Genomic DNA, 21,566 nt, shown 5'->3' on the forward strand with positions numbered 1-21,566 from the left:
TTTTTTGGACCCCAAATTTGACCTATTTTATAATTGGTACAATCCAGTGGGTATTTTCTTTCAGATCCTAATACAAGGCCAGTCTTGGGGCACTCCAAGTAAGTGATTCCGTGGGGCACCTCTGCTGAAGATGAATGAGCCCCTAACATCTAATCCTAATACCTGCGACTGAGTTCATTTCATCCCCAATAAGACCACTCACTACTTGCACATCTTTCCCTTAACATTTAAAGCACATACTGACCTCTGACTCTAGCCACCTTTATAACCATATGGAGGAAGAGTTCCAGGGTTTTCCAGAGGCCTAGCGTTTTAATATAAAAGTACATTAATAAGCCCAATCTATGTTTTAACATAAGTGGGAGCATGACCTCTGCTACTATTGCAAAATATATAGTACATGGCTGATTGATATCTTGTCTTTACTGCGCAGTCAACTTTCAAGCTTTCTGTGAAAGCTTTTTAAAGTGCTCTTACATCTATGACCCTATACAGAACTCTCTAATTTGGTTCCATTTAAGGTTCCATAAGTGAAGATGCAAGATTCACTTATCTGTGTATGTATATGGACCCAAGCAGGGCAAATCAGCTCCCCCTACGGGGCAGAGATATATGTAAATCTTTGGATGATGTTTGAATATATGCTACCGTGTTATCTATTTCCTTTATATATATCTTCTAAGGCAGAGTAAATCCCTGGAGACAATGTGTGTGCCTTGTCCAGGACTCACTGTATACAACTAAATATAGTGCTTGTCGGCATTCTAGAAATATTAATTATATGGAAAGGAATATAGAGATGTATTGAGGGTAAATATACATACATTTCTAAGGGCATTAAAAATCAAAAATAATTATAATGTTTTGGACACATTCATACTAAAAAGCAAGGCATGCAGCATAGTGTTAAATGGAAAGGTCTATTTCCCTGTCGTTCTTGAACTTAGTGACAGCCCAAAGACACAGTATATGAAAACTAGAGTCATAATTATACAATTAGTATCAGTATCCTTAACTGACACTGTGTATGCTAAGTCAGATTATATCAGAATGTAAACATAACATATTAAAGCTAAATGTAAACCATTGTGACTAGAATAAAAAATACAAAGTAGGTATTCCTAAAACTTGCAAGTTTTTTTTTCTTTTTTGCCAAATGCCAAATCTCTTCCTGTGTTCTTTCATGTTCAGAAAGGATCAGAGATACTGTAAGACTGGCATCTTCAAACTGCTGCCCGCAGGCCTACTGCCTGTTTTCCTAAGTAAAACTTCACTGTAACACAGCCGTGAACATTTTAAAATGGATTTTCTATGACTACTTTTGTACTACAAGGGCTGAGTTGAGTATTTGGGACAGATACTGTGTGCAACAGGTTGAATTGTGTCCTCCCCTCCCCCCAAGTCCATATGTTGGAGTCCTAACCCCTAGTATTTCAGAATGTGACCTTAAAATAGGGTCATTGCGGATATAATTAAGTTAGGATGAAGTCATGCTGGACAAGGTGAGCCCCTAATCCAGTATTACTGGTATCCTCATGAAAAGGGGAAATGTGGACACAGACATGTTCATCACATGAAGGTGACAGCAGAGATCAGGGTGATGCAGCCAAGGAAGACCAGAGATTGCCAGCAAGCCACCAGAAGCCAGGAGAAAGACATGGAACAGATTCTTACAGCCCTCAGAAGGAACCAACCCTGCTGACACCTTGATCTTAACTTCTAGCCTCCAGAATTGTGGGACAATATGTTTCTGTTGGTTCTGTACCCAGTTTGTGGTACTTTGTTACAGCTGCCCTAGCAAACTAATATATAAACCTATAATATTTATTAATGGCTATTTACAGAAAAGGTTTGTCAACTCCTGCTGTACGGCTCTGATTGAATCTTGGTGGAATCAGAGGTAAGATTAGTCGTAAGTGACTTGATAGTAGGGTGTGAATCAGTCTTCCTGATGTCTTTTTGCTGGCTTCAGAAAAGATTAGAAATGATGCTTGCTGATTCTGCCTGTAGGCATGTTTTAAAACACACACACACACACACACACACACACACACACACACACACACATTCAATTCTCTGCATTTCCTAACTTTCATGAGTATCTATAGAAGATAGTGAAGAAATTGACTAAATGGTTAAAAATTAATTTAGCCTAAATCTGTGGAATCACCAGGTCAAAAATGGTCATTTGACTGGATTTAGACTTTTCAAATATGAATGCTTTTCAACTTAGCTGTTTGCTAAGGCCCAACTTTGGTCTTAGCAAAACACTGCCTGGTAGTTTAAAGCTCCTAAACCATCAAAAATCTTTTTATGAGAAATGCCAATGATTTATGTGTCAGTGGAACACAAACATGTGGTTTGCATTTCCCTTGAAATGTGCATGAGGTTAGAATTAAAGAACTGGTTGCTTGGCAAAGGTCACCATTTGGCAAGAGGATGCTTGGTTTTGCTGATTCCATCCCTATTTGCAAAGCAGATGGAGATATTTTGTCTACCTCAAAAACCATCTCAATCCTTTAGTTTGTAATTAATGAGCAGAAAGGAGAAGCCAGTTTTGGATTCTAAGAGGAAAAGTCATCAAATGTTTAAGGATTAAAACTTTTATATAATTTAGGATAGAATATCTGTGCCATTTTCCTCCAAATCAATACTTATTTTCAAACATTGTTTTGACCTATGACCCATGATCAAAATGACAAAAAAAGAGGCTGGGTAAAAGGAAGATCCCTGGAGATCTTCCTATCCTAGAGAAAGAGGTTGTGTGGCATTGAGAATAGGCATGCTCTGGACTCTGGATCCTCAGTGTGAGGTCTGCAGACCAGCAGCGTTAGCATCACCTGGTAGAAATGCACACTCTCAAGCTGCATCTTGGACCTAATGGATAGGTCTTTACTTTAACAAGATCTCCAGGCGATTCATACGCACATTAAAATTCAAAAGGCACTGGCCTTTGTTTCAGAACTGTTGAGACATGGACCAGCGAGACAAATTTTAGCCACTTTATGTTACCTCTTCTTCATCCCACTGCATGATATGAAATTGGTTAGAGCCTGGATCATCTTTCCCCTGACCTCTTTCCCCCATCCTTGAGATCCTTGCTAGAGACTTGGGCTCATACCATGTGTCAGTCACTTTTCTAATTGCTTTACATGTATTAACTTATTTAATCCTTCAAACAGACTTATGATGTAGCACCATTAACCTCAAAATTGGACAGATGAGGAAACTGAGGCACACAAGAGTAACTTGCCCACTGTTAGATAGCTTGTACACGATGAAGCCTGGGTTCAAACAAAGGTTCTCTGGCTCCAAAGCTCACACTCTTAACCACTAACCACTACACTCTATACCACTAACCATTACACTCATTACATCTCAGTATGATACGGATTATGAAAACTCTGTTCTAAGTAGTACCCATGAAAAGTAATAGTAAGGAAGACACCATTTCACAGAGATGAGAGAGGAGTTCCAAAATATGTGGCAAAGAAAAGAGGCATCTTGGGTGATGAACTATTTCTTACACTTGCCCAAATCATTAGGTAGAATCCTAACATGTTAAAAATAGAAGAAGAGACTGGAACTTACAGAGTTTATGCTGCTCACAATTCCAAGTAAATTTACTTTGACAGATTGGAAAAACCTGGTCTTATATTCATTTCAGTTCTGCTGCTGCAGATGTAGTTCTGTCTTCATATTGTTGCTGTAAAATGCCAAGCCCCAAAGCCCTTGGTTTTTCTGGATACATTTGGATACCCTGAGGGTAGAGGGTACTTTATGGCATGGTACCCAGGGTTCATTTCATGAGACTGTATTATGGGACTAGTTCCCACCATATAATAGGCTTACATGGCTACAGAGGACTCAGAACTTCTTCTGCACTTTTTTTTGGGTTTGATGGAGTGATGGCCTTGGTTTAATCAGCTTTCTCCATCCAAATACATGCTGTACACAGTAAAGTCATTCCATCCTCCACATGCTCCCCCAAAGAAATGATATCACATACATGTTAATGGAAACCCATCCTCATCCTCATTGCCTCTCTTAGTGAAATTAATTTCAAACATTAGCAAGCAGATAGGGATATACCGGTGTGTGTTTGGAAGGCAACTACTGAAAATACAGGTCACGTGAGAAGTGGGGGTGGGGATTGCTTGAGGAGGTAAATTGATCTACTTCCTGCTCTCCCAAGGAGAATAAACTCCCTGATTATTCTCTAAGATCTACTGGTCCTCAGCACAATTCAGCAACACTGGGAGATGTAAAGTGGTGGTGTAGCATGAAGAGCACTACATTAGGACTTTGAAGACCCAATCTCAGTGGCATCACTTACTAGCTATGTAAATTTGGGTGAGTTACTTTGACTGTACTGGAAACAAGGGTTAATGATTCTTACCTAAGGATTTTGGTGAAAAGTAAATGAGGTCATTTGTGTGAAAGCCCCAGCATGATGCCTGCTACATTGTAAGTACTCAGTATGTGTTCATTTTCCCGCCTTTCTTGCAGCTGCCATCTTGGGACTTGGGGTCCACTTTGAGCACAAGTTGACACAACTGGTGAGTTCTCCCCTCTGTCCTCCACCACTTTAATTTATCCCTTAAAATCCTCCCCTCTAAGATTCCAGGAGAACATAGAACCTCTTTTCAGGATCCTGCCCTGGCTTTGGTTTCTCCTTACCCCAGCCCATGTAATATGATGCTTTTATGGACATCAGTCCCATGGCCAATGGTCTAGGCTGCCTTGATTCCTGTACTCCCAACAGGCTAGGCAGTATCTAGAAGCTCAGTAGAGAGTTCCACTGGTGGGTGCTAATAACTTGGGTCCTATGTATGTATGTGTTTTAAGGAGAAAGTATTGATTATTAGTAATAAAACATAACAGTTTTATGAAGGACTTATCATATGCCATGTGCTTTAGATTCTTTCTCTCATTTATCCTCACAGCAGCTCTGCAAGATAGGTATTATTATTGTGATTTTGCAAATGAGAAAACTGAGGCTCTGAGAAGTTAAGTAACTTGCTTAAAGTTATACAGCTAGTAAGTGGCTATGGCAGGGAAAATGCTACATATTCACCATACCATTTTTTCTAACTGAACAAGTAGTAAGATGATATTTCCCAGCCTCCCTTGTAATTTGGTTACGGACATGTGACTGTGTTTTAGATAATGGAACTGGATGTAAGTGACTTAAGTCATTTCCAGTTCTTGCTCCTAAAAGAGCCCTTCCAGGTTCTGCCTTTCCTACCAGGATGACTGTGGGAAGCATGCATTAGATGGCTGAGCTACAGGATAAAGGAAGGCCACCCACCCCTTACCAGACTTATGACATGAGCAAGAGCAAATCTTATTGAAGATTTTGGGGGTTAGTTGAGTGGTAGACTGGGTTTTGGAGCCAAGTTGTTGGGACACCAACATTCTAACACACTATGCTGTAGTCTTTCGGCATTGACACTGATGACAGATTTAGAGACTGAACAAAATTTAAACAAAGAGAGAAGAGAAAAGCTAAAAATGTGCTTTGGTTTATGAAAAATAATACTGATTACAGTTATTCAAGTGAATTACCACTCCCAAAATAATGATGAACTATTGGTAAGTTTTATTTCATTTCAGAGTTGATTCTGTATTTTTAAAAGGTGTGATCAATAAGTTAAAAGCCACACCCAATCTAAGTGCTTAGAGATACATGCTTGATGGTCATAGTTGTTCTAGGCATAATAGTCATATTCACAGCTATAAGAAATTAGAATAATATGAATTACAAGTGAACAAATGTTAGAAGGAGGCCATTCTAAAATTCTTGGTCATAGTGACCCTTTCTTGTGGGTACAAGCTGACCTATATTACACTGAATTTTAAACCATAACAAGATATATACAGACACCCAGAGGCTGTTGGAAGCAACCTCAGACTTAATTTGATTTTTTTTTTTCAGTCATGTTTATTGCTAAGTAGGCTAGTTTTATCAGCTGGGCCACATGATTACAAATATCTCAAAGGGACTCTTGCATGTTATATGTTTTGTATAACACATAAACATATATTTATATATAAACCTCTAATAGAATTATAACAGTTACTTGCTTGAAAAGTAAATTGATTACAATATTCCCTTTTAGTGTCAGAAAACTCAGCCCTTTTTTAAGGAACTTGAACACAAGAAGGATGTGTTTCAATAATAGCAAACTTACAAAGCACCCCATGGACATTGTTCATTTAATTTTCACAACAACCCTATGAGGAAATGGAGGCCACAGAGAAGTTAAGTAACTTGTCCATGGTTACAGAGCTTGTAAGGGGAAGAGCCAAGATTTGAACTCAGCCAGTCTGGCTCAGAATCTGTGCTCTTCACCCACTCCTTGCATGCTTCTGCCTCTTAACACCACTGCAGTAGTGCTAATAGCCATGGGCCAGGCACTGGTGAAGCGTGCGCACTACTGACTTCCTGTCTGCAGACAGCTCAATCTGATAAATCAGTGTGGACGTTCATAAGCCTTTATTTTGATCATGTTTCAGATTTATACCCTTAGGGTCAATATCTTGCTGCCAGAGAAATTAGATGAAATTTGATGAACAATTAATTCAGTAGGCAGGCTATCCCAACACAAGGATTTTGCAAAAAAAAATTAACTTCTAGTTTTGGCAAACAAAAACTATAACTAAAATGACAGAAAAATGCCAAAGTTACAAAAAATCGTACTGTACTACATTAATTGGTATTATTTACCGAGAGTCTTCTCTGGGCCAGGTACTAGGTTTTACATCTCTGTTTTATTTTTATCTCAAAACAACTCTATGACATATATATTATTTAACTGAATCTCAAATGCCATAGGTGGTTAAATCCACAATTAATTTATGTACTAGTAAGAAAAGAAAAGGCTTTGCTAATTAAACCATGACAAATCATCAGTTGTAAGATGCCTTCTGACATCAGAGATGTTAAAGTGTGGAAGAAATTTATGTCTTAACTCTGGTGAAATATGGTATAATCCCCACGGATGAGGAAACAGGCTTCATGAGATTAAATTGCCAAAGATTACATGGTTAGCCAGGGGTAGATCTGGGGCTTACATTCAGGTGGGTCTAACTTGAAGCCCATGCTCACAACCATTTGGTAGGCTGCATCTCAGTTTGTGTCTATGCCTCAGGAAGTGAAATTAAATCTCTCTTTGTTGTTAAGTTGATCCTCGAAATGCTGCAGACTGGTAACTTAAATCTCAAGGTGACTTTTCAAGATTTGATCACCCAGTAAGATGCTTTATACTGGCCAAATAGGCCAAGAAAAAGAAACCAGTCTCTGCTTCATTTGTAGCTATGCAGACAGCTTCAACATAACAGCTTGCAAGTGATAATTTCTGTCTCTTTGTCCAGGAATCATCCTTCATTTTAGCTTATAATGAAAAAGGACATTTTTTCATACAAAATAAGATCTTTCTTTCTGAAGACATTGCTTGGCCTGCTGTTTATTTCACAAACAAAATACAATTTCTCTACTTTTAATAACTCAAGATGTTTCATAACTATGTCATGGTTTGAGATTTGAGAAGAAGCAAACAAGACCACACGAAGCTTAAAGCACAGAGCAATTTCATAAAAATATTTTTAGCAGTAAAGACCCACAAGACAGAAAGACAGAAAATGTATACATCCTTGATTCAGAATCCCCGTTTATTTCTTTCTTTTTTTTTTTTTCAGGTGGAGACAGCAGCTTTAAACATTGCCTTCCTTCTACATAGGACTTTACAGGCACAGTGTACAACTTCAGTTCTTGTGCTAAAAGCACTCTGAGTTATTGTTTTATGATTGTCTCTTGAGGCTGAGGGACAATGTTACTGGTAGTCTGAAAGAATGGGTTTTAATATAGGCATTTAGTTTTCTTTCCATATAGTCCCTAATTAAAACAAGGTTTGCCCCATTTTCTATTTTTCTTTAAAAAAAACCCCTCCTTACCCACACTAACAAAACAACATACTGATTATGGCTGTGACTTTGGCTTTGACTGCTTTAAGTTTAGCTACAACTTGGATCTCTCTCTCATACTGTGTCCAGGCATGAGTCAAATTTGGTTACAGTGACAGCATTTAACTTCTAGTTATAAAAAAAACTGTTTGTCCCCCAAAGTGTTAAACTGAATGGCGATACAGTTTATTGATATATTTAGTTGTTTTTTAAAACTAGTTGATAAGAATATAAAAAGAAATGTACTGTTCTTAGCAATTACTGAAATAATCAAAACATTTAAATTGATGAGGGCCTTGAACAGTCAAGAAAAAAAATACATATAAATTCAACTTACAGAAGTGGAGATTTGGGGCATTAAACGTTATTACTATTACTCATGGTAATATTATTATTGTTTCTGGGCTACAGAAATAAAATGCTCTTTATTTTTTAAAAAGTCTAAAAAATACAGAGAAATACAAAAAAGAAAGTAAAAACATCTCAAATCCAACTTCTGAGATTGTTATAGTTTGGAGAGATTAGGGAAATTGCCAGAGAGTGACAGTTTGGATTCAAACCTAGGCTTAACTATAAACCACATGCTTTTTTTTAAAAACCATACTCTTGTTACCTTTCCATTATCACTGCAAACTATACTCACTGGGCGCTAGATCAACAAATGTACTTTGATTTGAAGAGGGCTGAATATGGAATATTCTGGTGAGACTTAACATGGACATAAACATAGACAGAAAAGAAAATGTTAAAATGTTCACACAAACTGGAAGCCTGGGCTTGGGTCCAGTTATTCATACACTAGAATAAATGTCTGAGTTGTGTTGGGATTACATGGTCAGTTCTAATTTGCTCAATTTCACTGACATGAGCTCTTGTACTGGATACCGTGTGAGGTATTTTATATACAGCATTTCTTCCCAGTAACTCTGCAAGTTAGGCATTTTTGGCACCTACTTAAAGATGGGAAAACTGGAGGTCAAATAGGTGTGGAGGCTTGTTCTGGCACATGATGGAGCTGAGGTATGTATCCAGGTCTGCGCCCCAAAGTTGCGTATCTGTGATATCTGAACAATACCTACCTGATCCCCATCCTCAAGTAACTGAGAGTCTACTAGGATATGAGATAATTACAGAAATAACTGGAACATAAGGAACAATATAAAAGAAACCATCCAAAGATACAAAGAGAGTGTTATAAGAATTCAGATTCAGAGACACATATCTAGATATGTGTGGGAGTTAGGAGTACGAGGAGATGAGAGCAGGAAAACACTTCCATTAAAAGCCTGGATGGGAAAAGAGACTTAAAGAAAGGATAAAGTGGATATGATGAAGGTTGACTAGAACAAAGGGGAATCAAGAAGAGGCAGTAAGAAATCTAATGTGTTGGCTACCAGAAGGTGTGAGTAGGAAGTGGGGAGAGCTCAAGTTAGAAAGGGGACTTTGGCTATAACGTTGAGGGTTTGGAGCTCAAGGGGAGGAGTTTGTCCCTAGTTCACCAAGCAGTGAGGCTCACTAGAAAGTTTCTGAGTGGAGGGAGACCTTAGGAAGATTGATCAGGCAGTAGTGTGGAGAGGAAGGATGCCAATTCATTGAAAGGCAATTCCCTTGGCTTTCAGTGAGATACATATTACTGTCTTTATTTTAAGGATGAAGAACCGAGGCTCATAGGTGCTAAGTAGCTCACCCCAGGGCATAGTAAACAGAAGAGCCAGGACTTGAATCAAGTCCCTCCAGCTCCAGAGCCTTACTCGGTCCACCAGGCCTAACTACTCCAAGTGAGGTCTGTGGACCTGCAGCATCGGCCCCATGGGCCACCTGAGAGCTCATTAGAAATGCAGACCTGCTGAATCAGAATCTGTGTTTTTGCATAATATATACACATTAAGGTACTAGGCCACATTTTTTCCCTTTATGATGACCTGTATAATTACTGGAAATATCATTTAGTTGGCTGCAAATCCAGTTGTTTGGGGAGTATATTAGGTAGTTCCCTCACATAAAAGATAAGAAATACTAAGAAAAGGGGACCTGAATTTTGTTCTCACTGGCAAACAAGTCAGGAATTTAAAAACTGAAATTGTAACTAGCTGTGTGGCCTTGGGCAAGTCACTTAACCTCTTTGAATTTTAGTTTCCTCACCTGCATAATACTTAGCCTGTAAGAATCAAATGAGATGGTATCTGTGGAAAGAGCTCATACACTGGAAATCATTATAAATATATGAAGTGCTGTTTTTAGGAGACATAACTCTGAAATGCCTTATTTAAAAAAAAAAAAAAGAAAAAAAAAAGGAAGGGGAGAGGGAGAAAAGGAAAGAAGGAAGAAAGGAAGGGTAAAAAAAGAGTCAGGGACAATACACAAAAGTTAACTGAAGGAAAACCAGCTTCACTGAAACAGGGGCATGGAGAACTGATGGGGAAAAGCCCTACGGAGAAATCTAACTTCTGTTTCATATAGGTGTGTCTGCACTGCACATGAAATTGGAAAGAGTAACAAGGGCCTGTGTGGTCTTGGCCCAAAGTAACAAACTCGAGGCTGGTAAAGCCACAAAAAATAGTCATGTAGTAATTAGAGGAATGAAAAACAGTTCATCTGAGGAAAAATTAGTATAGACTTTTAATCTTGAGCAGAGAAGCCTGCACGATGAATTAATAACGGAACATTTGTTGCCAATTTACTGCAGTTACCACATAAAATTAAGATACATTAACTGATTTCAAGCAAGAGATTCTTTAGTTAGCCTAGACAGTGAGGGAGGTTAGACAACAAACATGTTAAAAAGAGATTATGGACTCCTCACTCCTAATTCTTTTGACATATATTTATTGAAGGTCTGATATTTGTCAGGCATTGTGCTAAGTGCTTGGGCTACAAAGTAACGTAAAATACAGTTACTTCCTCAATTAAGTAATAATTCAGCAGAGAAAAAGACAAGTTATTACAATGCAGGGTAAAAAGTGAAAAGGTTCATAAAATGGTTACAAATAAGAGGGTATGAAAATTTGGAGGCAAGAAATTATTAACTTCAGATGTAGAAAGTATTAAGAAAGGCTTCCTGAATAAGGCACACTGCATATTTTTGAACTTTTATTCTTTGGTCTTTCAAGAATCAAGGACCCAGGGTAATCATCTGCTGAGATTCTTTCTCATTTTCTAATGCTGTGATTGTTATTATCATGCTATAAAATAACTGATTAAATTTTAATACATTTGGAACTGAGGAACAACTAAATTAGGCACATTTTTTATTATTTTGGCATCACTTGACTATGGAAACCCATGTCTACATGATATTAAAAAAAGTTAAAAAAAAAAAAAGGAAAAGAAAAAACATACCTCAAATAGTTTTACCTCAGCCAAACAGCCAGTCAACTTATTGAGATATTAGTGTCAGTTCATTCTGTTAATTTATTGGTCCTATGCTGACACAAACATTTAAAGAGACTATAAATGTGCAAAAAACTAATCACTAATCAATCACCAACCCCATTCCCTCCTAACCCCCGTTAAATATTTCTGAGTCAGGGAAGGTGAAGTGATGGTTATAGTATGTACAATGCAGGTAGTTTATATAGAAGAAGCAGTTAAAATTTTTAATATAGATCACCAGGAGAAATCTGGGAAAAACTGCCTTACCACATGTTATAAAGTTTTGGCATATTCACTAAAAATCAAGTGGAACATATTTAAAGGGTTGTAGTATATGAAATCTGCTAATCAGTTATACCACTTCAAGAATTAAAAGCTCAATACCTTAGAAAGAAGAAAATGAAAATCAAAAAATAATTTTTTTCCTATTTTTATAATTGCTCTAAGGCTAAGTAATACTCTTGAGATAATTTTAGAAGAACTTAGTACTATTAGACATACTAAAAATCTGAAGAGGGAGAAAAACCCTTTAAAATTTATCAATTGATAGAATGGAATAAAGTGTTACTCAACAATTTTTTAAATGTAGTTTCACATGTCTGATAGATAAACTGAATTTTCAGGGGGAGTATCAACAAATGCATAAGCTCTGGGTTTGCTGAACTTCTGAAGGACATGTGCCTATAATTGGCCTTTCTCATTTCTGTCTTGTTAACAAGTATATAAATAAGAGAAGGCTTCAGTAATTGGCTCAGAGTTACTAATGAATTAATTAACTTCAGTCTATTTTACCTAACCTTTAATAATAAGTCTTTTTTTTTTTGGTCCAGCAATAGGTCTGACAGACTGAAAAAACAGACATGCAGCAAAGCTCTTGAAAATTAATGAGAAACGAGGAAAGAATCAATGTACATTCTGCTTGCAGAGAACTGACACAAAAAAGACACAATAAACCATGAACAAACACAGTCAGTTTAAAAAATAGGTTAGAAAAAGTGGGCAAATTCAATTATAGAAGTAATTAGAAGATATAGGGAAAGGCTGCCTTTTGGGACTGTGCCAGAAAACATGAATTAATATGAGTGAATAGAAAGAACCCATGTAGTAATTAAGAAGCAATCACCTATGGCAATGAGTACCTGAAAACAGGCTGCAAACTATTAATTCAGTGATCAAAAATATTTTTAGATGATTAATATGGCAAAGTTATTTTAAAAGACTAATTTCTAGGAAGATATCAAGACAATAGCACACTATTTGTTCCTCTGGCATTTATATAGCTAATTAAATTTTATAATTTGCAACAACAGTCATTATTATCTGACAAACAGTAAAAGCAATATTTTACTCTTTTTTTTTTTAAACAGTGGCTCTAAAATCAATAAGTTAAATCCAGCTCCTGCTGTCCTCCTGTAAGTGCCTAAGCTTTGATTATTACATTCTTTCAGTGTGCATTTTTCTTATAAGTCTGTGTTTCAGTAATGTTAAGCATTTGAATTAATGTACATGTTCTCAGAGGTTTTATACGTTCCTATACCTGGGCAGGGATTCCACACGCTGTTTAATTTCAACACTATCAAATAAAAGCATTTTAACGTACTATTTGTGTATCAAAGACTTTCCTACTTGGTCAACAGAGGTCTGTTACTTCACTACACACCATTCCTCCTCCTAGAATACAAAGGCACAGACACGTTACAGTGAAGAGTGCTTTACAACACACAGAAGGCTAATGGCTTCTGAAATAGGTGATTATCAGAGCCCCATAGAGCAAGATGAGGGTCTGGCTGGTAATAAATAACCTCGCAATATGAATTATTCTATTTCCACAGCTTTAAGAAAACATACGTTTCATTTGTTGATCAGAAAAGTCTGGAAAATGCTGTCTTTTGGAAATAACAGGGAGCTACTAAAATGAATCAGTGTGTCAGCGGGGAGTTATTGAGCACCTACTAAGGGACTAAGGCACAAAAGAAAATCCTGAAATGCGAACCTTGTAACAAATATTTGTGTGTGTGATTTCCTTTTGGAAGTCAGTAAATAGAAACCCTTGTATGCCATGCCTTAGAAATGCTAGATTTTTAATTACTAAATTTGCTCCTGGATTATTGCTGTATAAATTCAACACTTAAAAAGCAAGATCAAACTAGAAATGCATTGAGAGTCACTATTGCAGAGGACATGGAGGTAAGAAGTATGGATATTTGAGAAGAATAAAAATGAGAGATTTTAACAAGATACCAAATTAAGTAGATATGAGGTCTGCCCAGTTCTTTCATTATCTGTATTTCTCTCACTTTCTTCACATGAACTAGGTGCTTTTGAAAACATGTAAGAGAAGACAGCCTCTAGCAGAGATCTCTCATTCTCTGAGTTTGCTTCACGTTAATTATTAAAATTAAGGCATGACAACAGCAAACAAACAACTCCTCTGTTCGCTAGATGGTGGTGATGACTGAGAGCTCCCCAAGAGGCAGGCAGTTGGGAACTAGTGAAGTGAGTACATCTTAGAGGTGTGGGGTGAGGGGGGCTGCCAGCTGAACAGGACCCACTCACCATGAAATGTTAACGTGTCAATGAAGGGGAAGAACATGAATGAATCACAAAGGAACTGAAAATGACTCAGCTGGTTGGAGATGGAATTTGGGCACTTTGCCAAAGTAAGGTGTTCAAGGGCAGACACCTTAACACCTAGGGGAAAAAAGGCTGTCCCCTGAATTTGAAAAGAGAAAATATTTTAAAGGAAGAAGACAAGTAGTTTTTTCATCAGAAATAAATTTCTTTCTTCTTTTTCTTCTTTCCTTCTTCCCTTCCATGCTAACATTTTCTGAGTTCCTACTCTTTGCTAGGTGCTGGGTTAGAAATTAAGAAGGAAGAGAGGGAGAATGGAATATAAAGATAAATGAGACACAACCACTCTTTCAAAGTTCTTATTCTAGAGAAAGGACACATGTAGGCACCTATAAGTAAAGAGAGTGAAATAAGTGCAGAAGAGAAGAAGAGGTAAGTAGTAGTGATGGTACAGAGGAAGGGGGCAATTGGCTGGGAGCTAGCATAGATCAAAAAGGGTTTCCATAGAAGAGGTGGCAATTATGCCTATCCTGAAGATAAATAGGCAGACAAGGAAGGGGAATTTCAGCTGGCAGGACTTTATCTTACCCTACCGTAATCTCTTAACTTACTCTTTTCCAAATCAAGGCTCTTTCAGGAAAAGCAAGTAGACAACTGTGATGTGTATATGTAAGGATGGTGATTGTGTATGTGTGGGGGAGGCAAGGGGTGTGAGAAGACAGAACGGGTGGTACAGGGTATCTTTAGAATTTATAATATGTTTTCCTCATATATTAAACTTTTGCCTCTTTCAGGTTAGTATTTTTTTTAAACACACTCTTTTTCAGTGTTTGAATGACATTTGGATCCTGTTTGTTTGGAAAATGTGACTTTCCTATAGCTTTTATGTCATTTTATGTTTAATTTTTAAAATATTTTTAGTTTATTTTTAGCAGGGGAGGTAGTTAGGTTTATTTATTTTTAATTGAGGTACTGGGGATTGAACCCAGGACCTCATGCATGCTAAGCAGGCACTCTACCACTGAATGAAACCCTCCTCACTCCTATAGCCTTTATTTTTAATGTTTGATGGCTTAGTTATTTTTTCCAAAAGTAAGTCTTTTATTCTAGTTTATGGCTTGATGATTCCTGTGGATTATGCTATATTTATACATGCATCCAATTATTCCTTTTTTAATGTATCCTTTCCTTTTCTTGTTAAATAAATATTTAAGTACTTACTACATGATAAACATCCTGCTAGGCATGGTTCATTCTTTCCTTGCTTCTAGCTTGGAAATTATGCCATTTCTAATATGAAACATGGAAGTTATTTAAAATGCACTGATTAAAAGATCAGACTTACGCATATGATTCTATCTTATTCAGCACAGGACATCAAAACTACTTGTGTTCTTGGCTGATATGTTGATCAGTGGAACCATGCATACTGGTCTATTTAGTTCTTTTTGGTGAAGTATAGTTGATTTGCAATGTTTCAGGTGTACAGAAAAGTAATTCAGTTATATGTGTGTGTGTAATATATATAGATATTCTTTTTCAGATTCTTTTCTGTTATAGGTTATTACAAGACAATGAATATAGTTCCCTGTGCTATACAGTAGGTCCTTGTTTATCTACTTTATACATATAGTAGTGTGTATCTGTTAATCCCAAATTCCAATTTATACCCCCCCCTTCCTCTTTGGTAACCATAGGTTTGTTTTCTATGTCTGTGAGTCTATTTCTGTTTTGTAAATAAGTTCATTTGAATAATGTTTTTAGATTCTACATATAAATAATATTACAATACTTGCCTTTGACTTCACTTAGTATGATAATCTCTAGGTCTATCCACATTGCTGCAAATGGCATTGTTTCATTCTTCTTTATGGCTGAGTAACATTCCATGGCGTGCACGCACGTGTATGTGTGTAGGTATAACATCTTTTTTATTCATTCAGCTGTCGATAGACATTTAGGTTGCTTCTGTGTCTTGGGGATTGTGAACAGTGCTGCTATGAGCATTGGGGAACATGTATCTTTTTGAATTAGAGTTTTCTTCTTTTCCAGATACATGCCCTAGAAGTGGGATTGCTGGATCATATGGTAAGTCTGTTTTTAGTTTTTTAAGGAACCTGCATACTGTTCTTCATAGTGGCTGTACCAATTTACATTCCCACCAACAGTGTCAGAGGGTTCCCTATTTAGTTCTTAAGATGTTTTCAAAGAAGACTATAGAGCATATAGAGCAACAGCCTAGTTAAAGTAACTACAACAGGCTTATCTATAAATGGAGAAGAATTTCCTGGCATAGGTCAGAAGTTTCCTACATACAAAACCAGACTTGTTCACTAGATATATAAAAACTAAGTCTCTATGTCCTTCCAGAGACTAAGAAGAGTAACTATCATGCATGGACATTAATTCATTCAGTGGATTTTTAAAGTAGTACTCTGCTAGGAAGTAGGGATACAAAAATGATTAAAACATGAGTCTTGTCCTTAAGGAACTTACTCCCATAAGTAGTAGATGAGTCAGATAAGTAAATCAATTATTATAATATAACTGATAAGGTATAAGAGTGCAGCATTCTATGAGAGCACAAGAAAGGATATCTAAATTAGATTGGGACAGTGGGGTAAGAGGATAAGATGCTAGAACTGAGTTTTTAGGAACAAGAATTTAATTAGCTGAAGAAGGGAGACAAGGAAAGGTGATGTATAAAATACTATGATGAGCTTGGGAATGTCTTTTGGAAAACTTACAAAGAATTGGCTCCACATTAAGAGAAGAGCGGGCGGGATGGTTAAAGTGTCCCTTGTACAGATCAGGCTTTCTCTGAGGTTGTCAAGGGCCTTGACTCATTTCCTTTTTCTTAACTCCTTTTCTTTTGCCCAAGGTTTTTGGACAGAGCCATATAGAAAGTCTTGTCTGTGGACATTTCAGAATTTGAAAGCTGCCTGTCTAGAGCGTACTGATGGGGTATGTCAAATAGGCATTCATGCCAACGACCTAGGTGAGAGCACAGAGTAACAGTAGTGGATGGGATCACAGCATACTTGTGTTGCCTCTGGAAGTTGTTTACGTCTGTGGAAATGGTTTCTTTTGTCTGAATTCAGGACCTTGAATAGGCTAGCTTGTTGCAAGGACCTCAGAATGTTTTCTACGTGAAGCATATCAAGAAAGGGAGTCAAGATAATTCTCAGGATTAGCTCTAGAGTATCACATGTTAAAGGTGTTTATTAGAAATGTCCACTTATTAAAAAAATTTTTTAAACCAAATTCTCTGCCTTTCAGGAATCAGCTTAATTGACTTTTTTTTCTGGAGAAGCTTTGCCTAACTTTGTGTATTAGGTCATGTCCCTGTGATGTATGCTTTCTCAGTATCCTGCAGTTTTCCTTTGTCATACTTAGGCATCACCCCAATTAAATACTGAATTATGCAATCAATGCTTTCACAGCAGACTCTAAGTAGAATGTTAGCTTCACGAGGGCAGGAACTGGGTTTTATGCTGCTTTACCTATAACACCTAGCAGCATTCCTGGTTCATAGCAGGCACTCAATACATATTTTTTGAATGATTCATTTACTCGTTATCCCAATTCCAGTGCAAGTTGAATGCAACAAGTTGAAGTGTAGCAGAGCTGCTAATAAGTAAAGCCAGATCTGTAGTTCCTAGAACTAACTGGAACTCCCAGAAGTCTCTCAGAACTGACACTAGCTTCTTGGAGAGTTCAAATGATGGCCTGGGGTTACCTCCTTTTACTGCTCCACCTAGCCTCTCCCCATGGTATTTTGGCTCAAAACTAATCCAGCACCTTCCCATTCATCTGTGTCAGTGACTTGTTATTACTACTTGTTTTCCTTAGGCCACAGCTTCCTTCACTACTGAGTGCCAAATATGCTGTGCCAAGCACTTGGGATAAAAGCATGAACAGGCATGGACCTGACCTCAGGAGAGCAGGAGGCTGCCATGGAGTGGCAAGATTGGAGCAGGCCTCATCTGTCTCCAGGGAACCACTGCCTGTAATTATATTATAAGACCATTGCCCTTTTAGCTTGAAAGGATTTTCTCTCTGTTAAAATGCATATTGCCCTGGAAATCATAACTCTTTTTAGCTGTTATTAACCACTTTTACCTTCATATGAATGAAGGGTCAAAGAGCAGGTTTTGGCCCAGAGGGTAGAGGGACAGAGAAAAGGTCTTTGGGAGTGTGAGAGGAAGAGGGACAGGAGTGCCAGTAGCTGGGAAAGGCGTAAAAATGAAATAGCCGGAGCAACAGCAGCTAGTACATAATAAGACATGAGGCAATGCTTGATGAGTAAATCAACTGCTTTCTTCACATTGGTTGAGGGCAGGTTCTACCTGAGGCTGTTTCTTTAGGTAGCTAGCAATTTCTGGTTGAGAAGAAGTTTACCACATAGGAAACAGATGGCTCTAGCTGTTTGGCATGGATGCCAAATCTCAATTACACCCACACTCTAGGACTTCACAGGGAGAACATACAAAATGTATTTTTTTCTTTTTTTTTTCTACCACCATGAATTCAAGAGGATTTCCATTTTCAGAACTGTTTTTAGACAGATTCATACCCTGTTTTCAAAGGTTCCATGTAAGCTTGAGCTTAGATGCATATGCTGGGTTCTCTAAGTTATTCCAAACATTTTTTTTTTAAATCAAATAAACTCCAATAGATTTAAATTGGCCATGAGAACTAGTGATGCTGTTTCAAAAGAGGACAGATACCATCCTGGTGTCTGAACACTAAGATTCTTTTCTATGTCTGTGAGTATAATGCTTACTTACACATACTAGCAAAGAACACAATTAGCATACTAATTTGATTCTCTACCTAAAGAATGAAAGATTCCTTTGACACAGACAGCTGTCCATGGATAGCTGTGGTGACCCTTGGTCAGTTTTCCATCTGTCTTGGAGTAAAAAGTCCAGACTTAGACACACATTAGTTGTATGACCTTGGGCAGCCTTCTTTTGTTGCTGTTTCTCAGTATCTTCACCTGTAAAATGGAAGTACATCTAATACCTGCCTCATGGGGCCGTAGTAAGAATCAAGTGAGCACCTTGCCCACAACAGACATGCCATATTATTTTTTTTAAACTCTGGTCTGAATCTGTCTATTCTGAGGAAGTCTGTAGTAGGTCCAGGACTCTCTACTTCTACCTGCCTCTAAAGAGAGGGAGGTAGAGAAAGATTTTACTGAAACAATTTGGAGAGAATTCTACAGCCATGCAAAAGTCACTACTTCCTTTTGCCTTGTCTCCCAGGGATATAAGGCCCCAAGGATAGAGACAGGGAATGACTGCTGTCTGGGAATGTCTTAGGCCCATCTCCAGGATCATTGGCAGCTCTTAGGTCATCAGGTTGACAAATCTAAATAACACCAATTATAACTGCAGGATCATAATTTCTTGGTATCTCCCTATACTGAACTACGTTGTCTGCCCTTTTCCCTTCTTTAGACCAGTGGGTCTCAATCTTGGTTACACACTGGAATCACTTGGGGAGCTTTAAAAATTACTGATGCCTGGGTCTCATTCTCAGAGATTCTGATTTAACTTGTCTGGGGTATAGTGTCAGTATTGGCCTTTTTAAAAGCTCTCCAGAAAATCATTGCATTTTGCACACTGGAAATTTCAAAAATAATTTTTTCAGTGTAAAGTCCAACTTAACACACACCAATAATACAGTTAATAACAGGACAGAAATTGAGTCATGGTGCATAAAATTAATTTCATACTGTTAACAATATTTTGATATCTTAAGCTTATTTAAAACCTACTTTAATGTAAACACCCTCTGTCCCATCCTGACCCATAAACTTGAGGCTGTTGAGCCAACTCGGTGTGAGGGACACCAGGCTGGAAGAAGCAGAGTGGTACGATGTGGTCTTGTCATTCGCTGAAAGATTCCTAAGAGCCAGTGCTAGCTGAGAGTGCCCTCTTGCATCTCGGGTTAGCTCCAGGGGTCCAAGGATCTCTTCTCACTTATTAGCTCTGCCAGTTTGGATGCTAGTTTCACTAAATGGGTATTTTTTCAACCCCAGTGTTAGGAGACTCTGGTGTGTCTTGATCAGCTGTGACAGATATGTTACAAGAAATGTGAAATAATAATAAAATTCTGGGGTTTAAGAATTAAGGATTCCAGCAAACTCAAGGTTATCCTTGTAACAGCATTATTTTCACTCACTTGCACTCCAGTACGCTGTCCTGAATGGGAGAACATGGTGGAGTTACAATTACTGTGGGGGACTGTCATTTGACATGAGTGTCCCTGTGGAACAAAGGTTGGGTTTTGCAAAATCCAGTCTCCCAAGTCAAAGGAGTTCCTCACTGGGCCTCAAGTTTGCAGTAGTGCATATTAATGGGGGTAGCTGGGAGAGCCGGACAAAGGGGCCTCTCTGTGTTATGGTGCCCAGTCTCTTTTTTGAGGACAGAGGGAACCTTGTTTTCTTACATTGGAGAAGGAAGCTTGTGTATAAGGTCACACCTTAAGCATCTCTGAACTGAAAATGGAAAAAAATGTCTTAGGTAATTCTGCCAGTCTTTTCTCATTACAAAAATCAGTATATAAACATGTCAAATGTAAACACAATATTTTTAGAAGAAATAAAGACAAAAGTATTATGTACTTAGGGGATTCTCGTGATATTTGGAGTAATTATTATCTGACCAGTACTTTAATGTTTTCTGCTGAAGATGAAGGAATGGGGTACTTCATTTAGCTTTTTCATTTGCTAGCTCAACTTGCTAGTTACATAAAAAGGGAAACTACCAGTTAGGTAATTTAGATCAACACTTTGATTTTTTTTTTCCCCTTTTCGAGGTTCCTGAGCAGAAGGGAAAATGAGGCTTGAAGATTGGAGAAGGGGAGAAATATGGTAAGCACTCAGTAAGTAATTGTGGGTGGTTGAGATGATGATAATGTTAGATTCCCTCTTGAGAAATGTTTTCAAAGCACTGAAGTGCAGAGGGAACATATTACTTGGGTTTTTAAGACTACTGAGCTATTTGAAGTATTATTTATGACTTTTTGTGCTTAGAGTTATTTTTTTTCTAGTAAGGAATTTTGAATGCAAGGTAAAGGGAGAGGGATTTATGATGAGCTTAGTGTACTTGAAGTTAAATTACCTGGATCTTGTTTTAATTTTCCTTGTTTATAACATGTAACTTAATTGTTCTATAGTTTGGTGCTTTAACTTACTAGTGAGTAATATGCATGGAGTCCTTTGAGTTAAATGGACAAAGTGTCAAATAAATTTAAGATCTTACTTTATTTTACAGTATAATTGGTCAAATTGGGCAAATAACTTAAAATATATGTTGAGGGTTAGATTCCTCGTGGTCTACGGCAAGTGAAGTAAAGGGCTTTCAGACTTAAAGTCCAAGTGTGATGGATTCCTATTACTATCTTATTACTACCAATACTACTTACTGGTAACAAAAAGTTTCAGAAAAGTCATGAACATAGCTTAAGAATGAGTTGCTTACTGAGAGGAATTTTTTTTGGTGGGAGTGAACTTCCCTAATCTTTCAAAGCAGACACTACCCTGACTTCCCACAACACATTCCACTAGGCTGCTTCTTGAGACAGAAGTCTGCAAGGACTGGTCTGACACATGGCATTTACTGCACTGCTTGTGTTAAAACGTGATA

General features: G+C 37.6%; 2 long non-coding RNA genes across 6 annotated transcripts in view; one reads left to right on the plus strand and one right to left on the minus strand.

Moving 5' to 3' along the window:
• The window catches only part of LOC123614783 (uncharacterized), a 654,335-nt gene that overhangs the window by 90,466 nt on the left and 542,303 nt on the right, over window positions 1-21,566 (minus strand). The gene's annotated exons all lie outside the window — the stretch shown is intronic.
• Window positions 1-21,566, plus strand: part of LOC105063334 (uncharacterized) — a 121,523-nt gene that overhangs the window by 46,065 nt on the left and 53,892 nt on the right. The window contains exons 2-8 of one of the 3 annotated variants that reach the window (XR_012508170.1): window positions 4,510-4,559; window positions 7,702-12,749; window positions 15,469-15,508; window positions 15,961-15,996; window positions 16,790-16,872; window positions 17,761-17,917; window positions 20,737-20,791. This is a non-coding gene — a long non-coding RNA (uncharacterized LOC105063334). The remainder of the gene's footprint in view (window positions 1-4,509; window positions 4,560-7,701; window positions 12,750-15,468; window positions 15,509-15,960; window positions 15,997-16,789; window positions 16,873-17,760; window positions 17,918-20,736; window positions 20,792-21,566) is intronic. The other 2 variants (XR_012508169.1, XR_012508171.1) reach the window with 2 other exon arrangements.

This window comes from Camelus bactrianus, chromosome 1, assembly GCF_048773025.1.
Source record: "Camelus bactrianus isolate YW-2024 breed Bactrian camel chromosome 1, ASM4877302v1, whole genome shotgun sequence".
In the NCBI taxonomy this organism is placed as follows: domain Eukaryota; kingdom Metazoa; phylum Chordata; class Mammalia; order Artiodactyla; family Camelidae; genus Camelus; species Camelus bactrianus.